The sequence below is a fragment of the Vipera berus genome (assembly GCF_964194415.1).
Source record: "Vipera berus genome assembly, chromosome: 1".
Classification (NCBI taxonomy): Eukaryota; Metazoa; Chordata; class Lepidosauria; order Squamata; family Viperidae; genus Vipera; species Vipera berus.
The window spans coordinates 157505226-157523871 of NC_138202.1; positions in this window are offsets into that span (position 1 = coordinate 157505226).

An 18646-nucleotide genomic window follows, 5' to 3' on the forward strand; every position below is an offset into this window, starting at 1 on the left:
AAATCTTTGCTCACCCTGTATGTGTGTGTGTGTGTGTGTGTGTGTGTGAGAGAGAGAGAGAGAGAGAGAGAGAGAGAGAGAGAGAGAGAGAGAGAGAGAGAGAGAGAGAGAGAGAGAGAGAGAGAGAGAGAGAGAGAGAGCCACGCAGTAGCAGTTTAAGCTCTTTGCAGAGGATTGAATTCTTGGATTATTGGAATTTTCCCAGAGGTCAAGAGACTAACCCAAGGAATAATTGAAAGCTATATAGGTAGTCCTCGACTTATAATCACAACTGAACCCAAAATTTCTGTTGTTAAGTGAGATATTTGTTAAGAGAGTTTTGACCCATTTTATGACATTTCCTGCCACAGTTGTTAAGTGAATCGCTGCAGTTGTTGAGGTGGTAAGCTGCCTGTTAAGTGAATTTGGTTTCCCCACTGACTTTACTTGTCAGAAGGTTGCAAAAGGTGATCACATGACCCTGGGACACAGCAGCTGTCATAAACCACCATCTGATTTTTTGCTCACATGATCATGGGGATGCAGCACATTATAACTGTGAAAAATGGTCACAAGTCACTTTTTTCAGTGCTGTTGTAACACTGAATAGTCACTAAATGAACTGTTGTAAGCCGAAGACTACCTTTAACGCCCATGAACATGTAGTGAAGAAGCTTTTCCTTCAAATTTCTGAAGACTTGAGAAATCTTGCTGCCTATGCTTCCTTTCTGTCTCAGTTCAGCCTCAGTGGTTAGGACCATAGCTGCACTGGTTAAGGTGAAGCATGTTCTGAGGTGTCAGGAAGCCATTCGGTGGAACGCTGGCTTGATTCAGCCTCATGCCCTTTTATAAAACAGAGACTGGATATATGGACGCCAGCCACTCCAGATTACTGGCCTACTCGTGGAACGGGGTTGGGAATGGAAGTTCAGCGAAATCTGGAGAGCCCACAATGGATGAGCTCAGAGCCCTGACTGAACACATGCTGAAAAATCTCAGGCTTAACCTTGCATCTTTCCAGTTAAGGTAGACGTGTCAAACTCGCGACGTCGCGTGACGGATCGGAGCTTTTCCCCCATTGCCGGCAATGGGGTGGGCGCGGTTTTGTCGTGACACGTCCGGCCCGTGGACCGGCAGTTTGACTGAGTTAAGGGATCAGAGACGCAATGTCACTTGGCGTGGGCAACATTGCATTTTGCAAACAATTTGGCGTGCTGCAAAGCCCTTCCTATGATACGGTAACTGCGTGCGTCTAAATAGCAAAAACAGTTTGAATTTGAATCTTCTTTGCACTCTTTGGTTTTGAGCTGCAAAAGCAAATAAGATTCTGGTCAGGCTTCTTTGACTAGAAACAGTCAAGCTAGTTCTATAGCTCGGTGATGATAGGGACCGCATTTCTCTATTACCCTAAACTGCAATGTGATTTGTTTTTAATTTAGCATATGGCATGATCTTAACTAGTGGCATATTCAAAAGATTGTGGTTAAAATAAGCCATGATTTAGCATTTCATATTTCTTGAATCCCTTCAAGCCCTTTTCAGGGAGTTTCGCAAAGACATCACAAGAACAGTGGCATAAGCTCGCTGCTCACCTCTGCATCACATCTGTGAATCAAAATGTCAGAAAAAACAGCCACTGGAATCAGTATTCTCCCTAAATAAGAGCTGGGTGAGACCTACTTCTGCAGGATTTTGAAAGCAAGGGAGGCACTGCCATTCTTGCCATTTGGTTCTCCCAGGGAGTTTTTTTTAAAGTTTATTTTACACAAGGATACTCTTGACTCCTGCCTCAACATGGTCAACAAAAGGTGGTCAGCTGATAGTGCTCAACGGATAGATGGACCAACATCCTTAATCTAACACAGCTATCCTATTTCTTATGTAGAAAGCGAATAGGTGGTATGATAGAACCATTTGCAGCTTGAATTATCCATTTATCTTTCCTGTCCACATAATAAGAACATCCATCAAAAGGGGAAAAAATATAACATTCCACAAGGACTTAGGACCTTTTATTGAATTTAAATGGTTGATCAAAGATACATGGGTTTAGTAGTGGTGAAATTCCATATAGGTCATTTTGCACTTTGCACCTAGTCACCTGTTAGCAATCCAGAGAGTATTTAAGAGCTGGGTTTTAATTTGCACAAGGCAGCTGAAGGAGAGAGATGACGTTCTGGAGAAGGATAGGATGCTGAAGAAAAGAAATCCTTTCTTAAACTCCACCTGAGTTCCAGGAAGTCTCTTTTTTTTCCTGGGAAGAAGTCCACATTGTCATTGCGCATGTAATTGCACCGGCATTTCCTTACAATATTGTACATGATTTTCACACATGATTCATTTATTGTGCACATTCTGTCATACGCATCTCAATAGTGTTTGTTATCTGTTGTATTTATTGTTAACATTTGATCAAAGAGCAATAACCTTTATTCTTGGTGATTATACATTTACTTCTCATGTATGCAGCCTTTTTCACCCTGAATCTAGAATCATTTCAAACTTGATATCCAGAATGAGTTTCAAATGTGACAAGCTGAGAGTGAGACCTTTAAGAGGCTGACTTGCTTATATCATGATTGAGAGTCAGTTTGTTGCAGTGGTTAAGGCGTTAGGCTAGAACAGGGGTAGGCAACTTTGGCTCTTTTATGACTCATGGACTTCAACTCCCAGAATTCCTGAGCCAGCATGGCTCTGTATGGAAACCTCTCCATTTCTCCTCAGCATGGCTGGCTCAGGAATTCTGGGAGTTGAAGTCCACGAGTCTTAAAAGAGCCAAGGTTGCCTACCCCTGGGCTAGAAACTAGGAGGCTGTGAGTTCTAGTCCTACCTTGGATGCCAGGCCTCCTTTCAGCCCTAGGAAGGAGCAGTACCAACTACTTTTGAAAAACCTTGCCAAGGAACCTGCAGGGACCTGTCCAGGTGGTGTCCAAGGATCAGACATGATTGAACCAAAGAAAACCAAATCTTGCTATTAATATTTCTAAATCTGTATGGCAAAGGCACTAGATTTGTGCTATATTTATTTTCAGTTATTGATAAAGATTTTTCTACTTAAGAGATTGTTTACTTTGTTTCCTTACTATTTCTGATATTTTGGAAGTAAATATGGAAGTAAATATTTGCAAGTTGGACAGAGGAGTCAAAATGTTTCAAATAAATGTGCCCTTTTTGCCAAGGATACTGTAGTGTACGCAGGTTTTGCATACATGTGTGGGTCAGTGAATTAAGGAGACGTGGAGCTGGACAGCTCCGCACAGGAACAGCAAGCAGGAACAGCGTTCGGCGGGAAACCAGAACAAAGAGACAGCATTCGGCGGGAGAGCCGGATTTAAAGGGATTGGCTGACCAGCCGGCAGGACGCTTGGATTTTAACCCATTGGCCAGGCAGTTACCTAGCCAGCTATAAATGAGGGCTGAAATCCTTTGTTCCCCAGTTCGGCCATGTTCCTCAATAAAGCAACTTAGCTCCTGAACCTGTGTCATCTCTGATTCCGGAACCCAACATAATAACTGGCGACGAAGGTGGGATTTTGTTCTGAAGGGTGGTAGGAATCCCTAATGACTGGAAAATCACCACCTGCATCGGAACAGAACGGAAGGAATGCACGAGATGTCCCAGGACAGTCAGGCTCAAATGGCTCAGGCGGGTCCAGCTCCCATGGTCCAGGTCAGTCAAGCCCCCACGGCGCCGGTCAGTGTAGCCCCCACTTTTAATAGCGCTCATCCCAAAGAGTGGGAGGCATTCATGGGGCAGCTAGAATTTTACTTCATCGCCAATAATATTACTGAGGACAGAATCAAAGCAGCCACCCTGCTCAGCACATGTGGGAAGGACATTTATCAATTACCCATGGGCCTGTGCGCGCCCACAGCCATCAGGGCGGCGAAGTATGATGACCTTATGGACAAATTAAATCAGCATTTTAACCCGCACATGTCGGAAGTGGCATGGACGTTCGAATTCAAAAAAAGGAACCAGCGGCCAGGGGAGTCAGGGTCTGCATTCATGGCTGCAGTCAGGCAGGCGGCTCGCCTATGCAACTTAAACAATTTAAAGAGGAGATTGCGGGACCGAATTGTTTGCGGGCTCAGAGACTGAAAATTGAGACAAAAGCTGCTGGCCAGACCGGGTCTAACCCTCAAGACGGTACAAGAAGAGATATTGGCCTGGGAGGTAGCTGAGAAGCCAGAGACGTCCGACGCCAGCCGCAGCAGCCAGGGGAGCACCATCCATCAGACGCACGGGGCAGAAGGAACCAGCGAGGATGAACTAGCGGCCGAAGTAGACACGGTTCATCTACGACCCCCCCATCCATCCAGACGGCGCGGAAGCACAAAAGGACAACGACCAGCATCAACAACACCAGCCACCAACAACCAAGACAAGAGATGCTCTGGGTGCAAAAGCTGCATGTCCCGACAGAAATGTGCCGGTTGCGGGGGGAACCATCACCGTTCTACCTGCAAATTCTGGGGGGGCAAATGCCGAGCGTGGACGCTGAAACTCACCTGCCGGCAGGTACTGGGAGTCCAAAGCGCAGAGTGCCTATCAGCTATACCAAGAGCAGATGGGCGGTTTGTAACGGGGGGTTCTCAATCCCTCACCCCCAAAATTAAGCTAGAGGTGCACCTCCAAGGGGTTCCATGTAAAATGGAGCTGGACTCAGGCTCTGCAGTCTCAGTCATTTCACATGAGACTTATAAGCTCATTTGCAGTCGGGGCAGCCAGTGGGTTCCCTTGAGGCCATCTAGCATCACCCTTACTGATTTCCAGAATACCCAGATACAAGTCCGGGGGGAGGCCACTTTCTCTGTGAGGTACAGGGGGTTCCAGGGGCTCTTGCACGTTCTAGTGGTCAAGGGACAGAGAATCAGCTTGTTAGGGTTAAGCTGGTTCAAAGCACTGGGAATCCGCATCATTGGAATTCACCAGACACAGACTCAGACGCTCAGCATCGAGTCCATGTGCAAGGCATTTGCAGACGTATTCGATGGAACGCTAGGAAAATACACAGGTCCACCAATTGCATTCAAATTGAACCCCAATGTTCAACCAATCAGAATTAAGCCCAGGAGAGTACTGTTCGCCCTTAAACATAAAATTGAGCGGGAACTCGACAAGCTAGTTGCGCAGGGGGTTCTGCACCTGGTAGAGGGGGCAGAGTGGGAGACCCCAATTGTCACCCCGCTCAAGGCAAACGGTGATGTCAGGATCTGCGCTGATTATAAATGCACAATCAATAAATTGTTGAACCCCCACGCATATCCAGTACCCACAGTTAGCAGCATCCTAGCATTACTCCAGGGAGGGGCCATTTTTGCCAAGCTGGATCTCGCTCAGGCTTATTTACAGCTCCCGGTCAACCCAGAGACTGCTGTGGCGCAAACAATAGTCACCCACAAGGGGGCGTTCCGGTAGACCGGTTGCAGTTCAGAGTCAGTGTGGCTCCAGGCATCTTCCAGGAGGTGATGGAACAAACACTTAAGGGCATACCGGGCGTCTGCCCGTATTTTGATGACGTCCTCATAGCAGGGGACTCAGAGGAGGTTTTGGCAGAACGACTGCAGGCTGTTCTGGGTAGATTTTGTGCTGCTGGCCTTAAGCTTAAGAAAGAGAAGTGCTGCATTGGAGTGCCTGAGGCAGAATTCTTGGGGTTCAGGATTGACGCTGAGGGGGTTCACCCTGCAGCATCTAAGGTGAAAGTGATCAAAGAGGCACCCACACCAAAAAACAAAGCAGAGCTGCAAGCTTTCCTGGGGTTACTTAATTTCTATCACACTTTCCTACCCCACAAGGCTTCAATTGCTGAACCCTTGCATAGGCTATTAGATAGGAAATCAACATGGAACTGGACCAAGGCACACGACACCAGTTTCCAATCTCTTAAAAAACCTGTTGGCAAGCAACGCCACCATCACCCACTTCATAGAAAATAAACCAATTTGCATTGCTTGCGATGCTTCTCCTTATGGAGTGAGGGCTGTGTTGAGCCACCTAGAGGAGGATGGCAGACAAATTCCCATCACATATTACTCCAGGACCTTGTCAGCAGCCGAGCGGAACTATGCACAGATAGACAAGGAAGCCCTGGCAATAGTTGCTGGAGTAAAAAAAATTCCATGATTATTTGTATGGGAGGAATTTCACCATTTTTACAGACCATAAACCCTTGCTAGGTCTGTTTACCACAGATAAGCAAACCCCACAGATCTTGTCACCCAGAATGCTTAGTTGGTCCATCTTCCTTGCAGCTTACTCTTGTAAACTAGTACACAAGCCAGGCAAGGAAATGGGCCATGCAGACGGGTTAAGCAGACTTCCTCTTAACAACATGGAACCAGATCCAGCACCAGCAGCCCAAATATTAGCTATTCAGGATCTGCCAGAATGTCCTCTCAGTGCCCGAGACATCGCAGCAGAAACAACAAGGGATAGGATTTTGAGTAGGGTACAGACGTGGGTTAACACAGGGTGGCAAGACAAATCACCAGGGCCCGAATTCACGGCATTTTTCACAAGAAGACACAAGTTATCCTCACACAAGGGTTGCCCATTGTGGGGATGCAGGGTCATCATACCACAAACACTGAGAGACAGAGTCATCCACTCACTACACGAGGGGCATCCAGGGGTCGTACGGATGAAGACATTGGCAAGGAGCCTTGACAAGGATATTGAAGAACAAGTAGCTGGCTGTTACATGTGCCAAAAAATCTCGGCCACCACAGCCACATGCCCCTGTCCACAAGTGGGAGGAGACACACACACCTTGGTCCCAGTTACACATTGACTATGCAGGCCTCCTGCACAACCAATCATTCTTAATAGTAGTAAACAGCCACTCCAAATGGTTGGAGGTGGTGCCAGTCAGTATCTTGATCACATCAGGGACTGTCCAGGCGCTCATGGGACTCTTTGCCACTCACGGCCTTCCTGATGTATTGGTCTCTGATAACGGTCCACAATTTACCTCCTCGGAATTCCAGGTGTTTTTGAAGACCAATGGGATTAGACACGTCACCTCGGCTCCCTTCCACCCCTCCAGTAATGGCTTGGCTGAACGGGCAGTGCGCACCACAAAGGATGCATTGAAGCGCATCATCCATGGAAATTGGAAACAATGTTTGGCTAAATTTCTGTAGCACCAACACACCACTCCCTGCACCACAACCGGGAAGAGCCAAGCTGAACTTCGTTGGGGAAGATGTCTCATAACCACTCTTGACAGATTACACCCAGACAGAGTGGCGGCAGATGTGGAACACCCAAAGGTTCCCAGAGAATTTACAATGGGGGACCTCATCTGGGCTAGGAACTATAGCTCCGGGGATACATGGGTGCAAGGGGAAGTAGTTGAGCGGACGTGACCAGTATCTTACATCGTTAGGGTGGAGGGGGGTTTACAGTGGAGGAGACATGTTGACCAACTCAGGCATCGAGCACCTGAGAGGGGCCCAGCCAATAATGGGCGAGGCCTCACTCCAACCTGAAGTGACTCAGAGTGACCAAAGAGACACAGTAAACAGGGAAATAGTTCCCAACTCAGAGGGGTTGGAACTGCTCTGACCTCATCAACAGCTGGATCAGAGTGAGGGAATGACAACACCTGGGGCCAGTCAAAGGAGGCCACTTAACCCAGGGGCGACCACACCTGAAAACCCATCGTCTTTTTTCACCAGCACCGGGGGAGCATAACCACAAAATCATAAACTCAAAGGTCAACATCAAGCCTGTTGGGGGGGGATTCCCCTAGGTGGTCTGGCCGAGCCGACAGGCCTCCAGCCTACCTCTTAGATTATGTACGTACTTGAGGGGGGGTAGGGGGTTGTGGGTAAATTGTGTTGATAGTGTGGGGTCGGGAAAAGAAGCAAATGGGAACAAGGGTGTTTCCCGCCATGGGGGGAGGGGTGTAGTGTATGCAGGTTTTGCATACACGTGTGGGTCAGTGAATTAAGGAGACGTGGAGCTGAACAGCTCCGCGCAGGAACAGCAAGCAGGAACAGTGTTTGGCGGGAAGCCAGAACAAAGAGACAGCATTAGGTGGGAGAGCCGGATTTAAAGGGATTGGCTGACCAGCCGGCAGGACACTTGGATTTTAACCCATTGGCCAGGCAGTTACCTGGCCAGGTATAAATGAGGACTGAAATCCTTTGTTCCTCAGTTCGGCCATGTTCCTCAATAAAGCAACTTAGCTCCTGAACCTGTGTCATCTCTGATTCCGGAACCCAACATAATAGATACCATCTTACATATATTTACATTTACACTTCAGTTTTTTATTTCTGCCAATCATGCACAGAACCAAAACATGATTTAAGAGAACAACTGTCATTGTGTGACATGAGGCCTTTCTGTACTCACATTGTATGTACATCTAAAGACTCATGAAAGAAATGCTTCTGTTTTAATTGTGAGATTACCTTCTACACATTTCTAAAATTATTTGGGTGCAATAACTATCTTTCAAGCAATACTTTTTAAAACTATGTTCCAAATACAAGTCTTGAAACATATGGCAGCCCCTACCCAAATCTAACTGATCTTCAACTAGTTATCAAGGGTTCAATTTGGTTAGTACTTTTATGGAAAACCAATCCTGGAAATCCTAATGCTGAAAAATAGTCTGGAAAAATGAAAAAAAAAACTGGAAAAAAGGCAATGGCTAATATTTTTTTTTTGTTTTCAAGAAAATGATTTGTATGGCCCTATGAAGATATGAGTTAAATTTGGCTTGAGGAAGTCCGTGTACTAGTGTGGTTGAATTGTTTGTAAGAATTGGTGGAGGAACTCCATCTATTGCTATAAGTTAAAGATCAGATAAGAAAGTTGATATTATAAATTGAATAGATATATAGACCAAAAAAACCTGACATACCTATTTGAATTTAATATTCATAGGGATGAATGTCTTAAAAGGCTCAAATAGTAAATTTTAGCACTTTCTGAAGATCAGTTCTTGCTCTCAGTTTCTCTAATTTGTTTTGCTGCAAGCTAAGGAAGTGGTTGTGGTTAAAACATGCATCATCATGCATGGACAAAACCTCACTTTGGCTTATCTGAAGCTTCTGTTACCTGATTTTGTTATTTGACACTCCTATCTTACTCTGTTCCTGCCTGCTCTCTGTCCAACCCAGCGTTCGTGAAAGAATGCCTGCCCTAAGCCATTTGATCTACTTTACTCACTTTGGGTTTTAAAATAATTTTTACTGATGGTTTTTAAATAGCTTACGTTGTGTTTGATTAAAGTGAAATATTAGTTGGAATGGAATGAACTGATAAATCTACGGTCAATCGATACAAATCCTAAATGCGGGTTACACCTTTTCCACAATCCAAAGCATTGAAAGAAGATGAAATCAACGTATCTCTTCATCTGTTTTACCCACCCAGTTAATCCCATTATTCACACACTCCCTTTCCCTGCACTGGGGCCAAAAATACAACTTCTGGATGAAGGGAATGAAAGGTTTATGGATATTGGTGAGGTTACTATACTAATTGATGACTATTCCGTGAGTATTTCTATAATTGATATGAAACTGTGACAATAGATTTAGTCATAGAGGAAGTTATTAAGAGAGTGATTTTCTGTTTGAAGTTGTATCAGGTACATAGTTTACAGATGGAATGAGTTATTTGTTCCCTGAAATAAGCAGTAGAGTGAAAATGGGGATACTATGAATGTAAAAAAATATCTGGGAAAATTCACTAATTCATTGGAAAGGAGAATGATACTTTGGAAGCTATTTATAATACAGTATAGGAAAAATGGCATTATCTTCATTTATTAACCCAAACATTTGATACAATTAAAAACAATTGCCTGCAATCAGGTAAATTACAGATCATTTCCCACAGTTAAATGTGTTTAGTAATCACACATGTGTATCAGACAAATACTGTATATTCTCTTTATCAATCACAGATTGTTCTCTAGCCGGTCATATCCTTTCTTTTGTAATCACATTCTAGATAATGTGAACAGACAAATTTTATAAATCATATTAAAATATATTTCTGAAAAGGATGGACATGCTGAGATCTTACAGATTAATTGAGACATATTGTACAAAGAGACTAATTACGTTTTTAACTCTGATAGTTGTATGTAATTCTTCAGGAGATGCAGTTAAGAAGTAAAAAGCACATGATATTAATGAACAGGTTAATAAACAAATCTGTATCAATCTTCCCTAAAAATCCAAATATCACCCCTAAACATTTTTCTCTCTGTGCCAGGAATATATTCTTCTCTTTAGAAATAATACATTTCCTTTTTGTAGTTATGATGATGGAAGACGTTTTTGCTGTGAATTAGCAAGATAACATTGGACTGGTTTTGTAATTTTGTTTCAGCCAGTTGAAGAAGTATGAAGTAACCATAGCTTTATTTTATAACCTTCATGCTATTGGTTAATTTTCCAGGCCTTGGAGAACTTAAATCTTGACCCCTTTCAGTTTAGTGAAAATAACTTTTCTTTATCTTTACAGTCTATAAGTGAGGAAACATACAAATACGGTATTCCATTAAAGTAGTATATTTACTGGGTGGCCTACGGATAAGGAAAAAGAGAGAGAGGGACAGAATGAGCATCTGTAATATTTTTAACATGAAATGATGAATCATTTCACATTGCTTTCATGGTGGTTGCTTTCAACATTGTGGTTGTTTGCTGCTTTTGTGAGGGGGGGGGGAGGAAGAGAATTCAGAAATTGATCCTGCAGCTGGAAGTTAATGCCTTTTTCATGATAAGTAACTCAGATGTCTCTTTTTTGTATTCCATTACCTTGTGTAAGAAGCAAAGTAGTATCTTGTACAACAGCTGGTGTATGATTACATTAGTTGTAATGTAATAAAGTCTGTTGTAAAGTCTTCAGTTTTAAGAGCTCCAGCCAATGAACCTGATCTAGTGATTATTAACCCTGGGCTCCTACCAGATGTAGGAACCTCCTCATAGATCTATACACAGGTGAAGCTCTCTTTAATCATAGCTAACTAAAAGATGGGAAACTGTAATCTTTAAGAGAAAGAGGAAAATGGGAGATGTGCTACAGCTCACCTGTATGCTATGGAAAACCTGCTAATGTCAGACTGACCAGCAAGACAAAGTTAACCATAGGTTGGATAGATCAGAATGCATTTCTACACCCCTAGTAATCTACAAAGTTTTCTTACTCTTTTTCTGCCAAAAACTATACTGTTAAAAATACAAAAAGGATTGACCAGGAATGATATTATTTATCTGGAAGTAGGGCTACCAGATATCTGAACAGGCAGAAGACACAGAAAATTGGAAATGAAGACAAATGGAGGGAAAGAAAGACAATACTAAATGTTTAACTGGCTTGGCATCCGCAACAAAAGTTACAGTGAAAAACTACATACAGGTGAAAGACTGATTTTTCAGTGGCAGGAATTTGCTAGCGCCTCTTGGGAGGCAAAAGGAGCCTTCAAAGTGTAACTAAGATCCCTAAGGTGCTTTTTCACAAGGCAACTGGACTTTCTTGTTTTTCTTCGAAGAGCTGAAGAAGCTTCTTGGATGAGAAGTGAAACATCGTCAAAGAAAAACAAGAAAGTCCAGTTGCCTTGTGGAAAAGCACCTTTGGGATAACTGGGACCTGGATGACTAAGAATCTCCGTAGACATTTAACTGATTAAGATCTTGTCAGTTTCAGACTAACTGGCAGGAGGGTAGTGATCAACTAATTACTAGATAATTGGGACCAGAAGTTTATTTATTTATTTATTTATTTATTTTAATTCCATTTATATCCCGCCCTTCTCCGAAGACTCAGGGAGGCTTACAAACTTAGCAGTAGCCTTCATTCTATGTATATGCCTGCTTATTAGGGCTTTCACACACACACCCCCAAGCGGCATTATTACAAAGTCAGCTTAATTGCCCCCAACAATCTGGGTCCTCATTTTACCTACCTCGGAAGGATGGAAGGCTGAGTCAACCTTGAGCCTGGTGGGATGCGAACCTGCACTAATTGCAGGCAGCTGGTGCATATACCTAGAACATATACCTAGAACAAAGTTTATCAGTGAATGGTTTGTCAGGGAATCATCTTTTAAGCACACCATTAATGCAGCACATTTCTATACTACAATAAAATAATATAAATAATAAACTGTAAAATAATTGAGAAGTGCCATTGCTAAAGGATGTAGTCATAAAGCATGACCGTGCTGCTTAGTGCCAGAAGTTCTCGCAGTCCCAGGGTACCTTTGTTAAGTGAGGACTTCACATGATCATGACGTCTGACTTTCTGCCAGCATCCAAAGCTTGCCTTTACTTGTGGGAAGCCGGCATAGAAAGTTGAAAAATCACAATCATGTGACCTTAGGACTCTGCGACAGTCAGAAACCTGGCCCAGTTGCCAAGAACCCAGGTTGGGATCATGTGACCATGAGGGCATCGTGATCACCTGAACTTTGAGGACCAGTTGTAACTGGGAGCAGTCAGTGGTGCCGCAAGTATGAGTAATTGCTGAATGAGTGGTTGTTAAATGAGGACTGTAACGTCAAAGAGCTGAGCTTGTTAATTTGACTTAGCATTTTTTAGGGAACTGCAGCACCTCAGAGAAAGGCAGCTCAAGAAGAGATACTCAAAAGGCCAGGCAATATTTGATTGTTAAAGTTGTACCTGCCAGGTAGAGGAGATGAGAATAAAAAGGAGGATATATTTTCCTGTTGCTAGATGTGTGCCAACCCTATGTGGAAACCTTATAATACGTTCGAGCTAGTTCTGGCATTCCAAAGAGGCTTTAAATTCTCATGTTTCTTCTCTGTCACTCTGTTTTGTTAATTTTATATTTCAGTCTGCAGTAAAAGTAAATGCTGTATATCTGAAGTCCATCTAAGCTAACGTTTATCTGTTTCTTAAAAGTGGCAAGTAATACATTTTTACTTTTGAATTTGGAGCCAATTAATACATAAATAACAATGAATAACAAAATAATAACAAAAATAATGGCAATTAAATCAGATACCCTTTGCCAGAAAGTTTAGCAATATCATCACACCAGGAAAAAAGGTAATTTATTAAGCCATTAAATGGTTTAATATTTGCAAGTGAGCTCAAAAAAGCATTTAAGTCAGCCACTGAATGAATGATGTATAGGTTAAGGGAAGAGACGTGGGACACTTCCACACTATGTGACAAGTAAGTTATGTTCCCTGCTATTTTGTGCCTTTCATTTCACCTTAATTATAATAAAAAACCCTCAGCGCAACTTAAATAGGAAAGTATTCTATAGTTCTAATGTTACAGAACTGGTGACAAAGGTGGACTTTTCAAGAACTGCATTGCTCTGACCTTTGCAACATCAGCTTTCACTTCTGCTTTGGCAATTTCTGCTCTTACGTAAACAACATCTGTTGGGGTGGTTTGGGTCCTTTTGCACACTGAACTCTGAGGAAACCTATTTGCTATCTCTGGGACAGCAAGCTAAACTGTTCTTTCAGAGAATGAGGCTTTTGCAAAACCCACATACAGAGTAACAGTAGACAATTTCATTCATTTAAAAATGTGGTTAAATTTGTTAAGATGTTATACAGCATAAGAGGCATGTAGTGCTGTTGGAGGTGTGGCAGAAGAATTTTCTGCTCATTATGCTAACTGTGGCCCTCAAACTCTCCTCAAGCTAAATCTGAAATGGATACCAAAATGAACATGAATAAATAATGAAAACAGTACGATGAAATTTTGGGGAAGTTGGATTTATTGTAACAATGTACAAATAAAAGGTTCTTCACACACACACCCTTCCCTGGACTGTGTGTTCACTTTGCCAAGGAAAGACCGTCTCACAATCTGAGGACCCTGATTTACACCTTGGTGTCTTCCAGAGAATTCTGAAATTATCCTTCCTTCCATTTTGTAATAAGATGTCATCATTGTGTCAATTGGCATCTGTTGACAGTGAACTTGAGCAATAGTACAAGATGTTTCCACACAAAAAAAAACTTGTGTCATAGTATGACATTTTAGCTAGTTTCGTTATGAAGCTGGCATGATTTGAGAGGTGACAGTTCTGATCTTACGGTGCCAAAGAGCAATTCCTCATTGGAAAGTAGATTCATCTGCTTTTGAAAAAAATGATCCATTTTCTGGAAAGGCAAGACCGTTCAGTTGTAGGCTACACTATGTCTGTATTGCAATTACTTTGCATATATTTAATTGTCATATTTAATTTTAATTTGCAAAATGAGATGAAGGTAATGTTTATTACCTTTAACTTTTAATTTTTAACCTACTGTAATTAGGTTTTTTAATTAGAGTTAAGGGTTTTAGATTTTAATTAAGGATAATTTATTTTATTTTAATTTGTTATTAACTTTTGTATTGTTATATTGTTTTAATCGCCTTGTGAACCGCCCTGGGTCCTACGGGAGAAGGGCGGTATATAAGTCTAAATAATAAATAAAATAAATAAATAAATAATTTGACTAGTGTTGGGCTACAGTGTTTCGTGATTGAGGTTTAGACAACCAGCCTCCTGATGTTTTGCTAGCAACCGTGGCTGGTATCTTCAAAGGTAAGGCCTGAGCAGATCACAGGCCACTGAGCAGGGACTGTCTGGGCTCCTGTCTTTATAGCCAGGCGTTCTTACTGCTGACTGGTCTTTAGCTGAGCTGGTTTCCAATAGGTCACTGAAATGAGATTTAGTCAAAAGGAAGAGTGTGTCTAGGACTGAAAACTATCTATAGTACTGTTGATGGGTGTGCATGTCCTTTCTGAGATATTTTTCTGTCCTTAAACCAGTTTTGTTCAATTTATGACCCACTGAGCTACCAGTAACGGCAGCTTATCTGACATCACGAAAGTTGCACCAAAGAATCTTAATTAGAACCACCTTATCTGGTTTGTCACAATTCAAATGACTATGCATGTATGTGTGTGTCCTTGAGTTCTTTGCAACTTCCTAGACAGGTTTTCTCCGCAAACATTTGGAACTGATTTCTCATTGCCTTCTTCCTAGGAAGGAGAGAGAGTGATCGATCCAAAGTCTAACTGGCTTTGTATCTAGGGTGAACTAGAGCTCACGTTCTCCTGGTTTTAAGCCTGGTGCCTGACTCCTCACACCAAACAGACTGTAAAATAAGGGTCCCCAACCCCCGGTCTGTGGACCAGCACCAGTCTGCCGCATGCCAGAAACCAGTCCATGCAAACAAGTGAAGGCCCCATCCGCGGGATGCAGGCAGCACATGAAACCACACCTCCTCCGGTCTGTGGAAAAAACTCTCCCCATTGAACTAGTCCCTGATGCCCCAAAGGTTGGTGACTTCTGCTCTAAAAGACTCCTAGCTAGAGGGCAGCAAAGAAGTCAGGTTTTCTATATGACCATGCTGCCCTCTAGTGGTCTTTGCAATGGAATGGCCCTAACTTAAGGTCATAGCTTATCTGCAGTGTTGTCCTAAGTGGAGTTTCCCTTTTCTTTTTACCATTTAAATATTTTTTGGTAAGTAAAATAAATAGAAACTATGATGAAGTAAACCAAGAATATAACATTTTTAATATAATAAAACAAGAATATGTAAGCCAGTAATTAAATGAGTGACATTTGAAGAAACTAAAGATATAACTATAAAGTAATATAGAATTAGTTCAGTCCTTTGACAAATGGACCATCTATTTATTGCTCCACAGTTTTAATACAGTATATATTTCAGTACGATGATATTTATAAACAGTAAATACTTAGATTCTGTTAGTTAGATGCCTTTGAGTAATATCAATATTAGTTACAGTTTTGGATATTAATGTTACAAACATGATTATTTAACGTTTTGTTTAAATTACATATAACACTGGAAATTAACGAGAAATAGAGGAATAGCACATATCAAGGTATTTGTTTTATAATTAGGGTTCCTGTCTTAAGCTAAATTATCTTAAAGTCTCCATTGTGTTTATTACCTGGTGTGTGTGTGTTTGTATGTGTGTGTTTGTATGGATATATGCACGAATATATGTGTTTTTAATATACATGTTGATAAGGGAAGACTAAATGAACAAAACAAAAGATGCTTAGCAAAACTGAAATACTAAAAATAAAATAAAAAAGACTCCAAAAAAAGGAAGAAAACTTTGAAAGGCTAGGTGGGCTCTCAGAGGCCTAGCAAGCCTTCTTTGGTGGCTGCTGGATTTGCTGAATGCTGTGAGGTGCCCAGTTCTGAAATGCTTCCCAGCTTTTTTGCTACAGTTTACAAGCCTATTGTCAGCACTCACCTTGTGATCAACCAGAAAAAGGCAGACCAAACTTAATCCAAGAAGTAATATGTAGTCTTTATGGCTAGAAGCCCTGCAGAGAACTTTTCTGCCCTTAAAGGTAAAGGTTCCCCCGCACATGTGTGCTAGTCGTTTCCGACTCCAGGGGCTGGTGCTCATCTCCGTTTCAAAGCCGAAGAGCCAGCGCTTGTCCGAGGACGTCTCCGTGGTCATGACTAGACGCCAGAGGCGCACGGAACACTGTTACCTTCCCACCGTAGTGGTCCCTATTTTTCTACTTGCATTTTTACGTGCTTTCGAACTGCTAGGTTGGCAGAAGCTGGGACGAGTAACAGGCGCTCAATTCTGTTACGCGGCACTCGGGATTCGATCCGCCAAACTGCTGAACTTCTGATCGACAAGCTCAGCGTCCTAACCCACTGAGCCACCGCGTCCAATCAGTATAATGCAAGCTCCCTCAGCTGAGCCATTCTGGGAAGTGGCTGGATTCAGTGGTTGCACTGGAAATTAGTGGTGTTCTTACTATTTTAATGTGGGACAATTTAAGGGCAATGACTGATAAATTCCCTCCCCCTGGCTGCTTTTCATCCCCCACCCCATCCCATTTGCTAGCAGGAAAATCCACCCACCAGCCCTTGTTGTTTGTCCTGGATTTGTGACAGGCTGAGCTTGAGGCATTTGGGGTGAGAGCTGGGCAAAAATTTTAACTTCCTTTCAAAGTGCCCAAAGCAGGGGTCCACAACCACCAGGCCATGGCCAACCACTGGGCCGTGGCCTATTCGGAACTGGGCCATGTGAGGGACAGGCTGGCGCTCGTGTGTACATGCGTAGCTTGACTTGCCGAAATGGCGGGATGGCGCATGTGCTCATGTGCATGCAGCTCACCAGTGAGTTGTGCGCGCATGCATGTGCACACCAGCCCACTGCTCGCACAAGTCAAGCTGCCCGTGCACACCAGCCTGCTGCTCGTTTGGCCAAGTTCCCCTCTTCCCCCCTCAGCCGGGCCTCTAAGCTACAAAGGATGGGTACCACTGGCCCAAAGGACAGATGACTGGCACAGTAGATAGACTGCTGTCCTGTCCCTTGGGCTGCTCATAAACATGGGTCTAGTGTCTTTCTGGAAAAAAACCACTGTATCTGTTAGTTTTTATTTTTGTGTGAAAGTGCTACTATGAGTCCAGGGTTATCCTCAGGGAATGGTCAAAAAAGTCAAGATGGAGGCTCTTATGGTACAATTGAAGCTCCGGCTGGGTTTCGTGTCTGACTCACTCTCTTTCGAGGTTCAGAAAAACAATTGAAGGTAGCCAGTTTCCCTTGGCACCCAAGAACACCAAATACATCTGAAATTAGAAACAAATCCTCTTTGGAAGACTCAGGTGGAAGAAAGCCAAGTCTGCGTTCTGAAATTCTGAAGTGGCTCTCGTTTAATTTGCTTCAGATGGAATTTGATAGGAGTTGGATAGGAAATGTGGCTTTGCCTTCCTCAGATCATTACATGCTGGTTCTTCAAGGGAAAAGAGAAAAGCTAAAAGAGGAAATTGCTGGTTGAGAACTAGGTTTGGCCACAGCCTGCTTCGATCCCTTAGCCCAGGGGTAGGCAACCTCGGCTCTTTTATGACTCATGGACTTCAACTCCCAGAATTCCTGAGCCGGCTGGCTCAGGAATTCTGGGAGTTGAAGTCCATGAGTCATAAAAGAGCCGAGGTTGCCTACCCCTGCCTTAGCCAGACAGGATTTTGCAATGGCTGGCCTGCCTTTCCTGTCCATGAAAAGCCATGCTATTAGCTGAAGGGGCCCTCAACAGCTTTTTGAGAGATGGAACTGGCCTTTGAGAGGGTCTCTTGAGACAGAAGGCCTTTGGCTTGGCAAGACACTGTCTGAACCAGTGTTTTTCAGCCCTGGCAACTTGAAGACGTGTGGACTTCAATTCCCAGAATTCCCCAGCCAGCATCTTCAAGTTGCCAGGGTTCAAAAACACTGGTCTGGATAAATTGATTTGTAAGTGTGGCTTCCAAAGGCTGTATCTTGTTGCCCAGAGCATCTCTTTATAAACAAGCACTGCACAGAGAATTGTGTTTAGATGTAACTTCCAAGGGAAAATGGACTTTAATAATAATAAAAAAAGTTTCAGGATGCAGTAAAATGTGAATGCAATGCCTTTTAACTTATTAGGGCAAGGGTCCCCAACCCCTGGCCCCAGCCCATTACCAGGCCATGGCCTATTTTGAACTGGGCCCCATGAGGTGCGGGCTGGCACACATGCACACACAGCTCAACATGCGCTTGTTGAGTGGCGCGCTCATATGCATGTGTGCCAGCCTACCGCTCATGTTAACTTGAGCTGTGCATGCGTGCCGGCCTGTTGCTTGTGCAGCCCAGTTCCTCTCTCCCGCCCACTGGGTTGTCAAGCTGCAAAGGTTGAGGA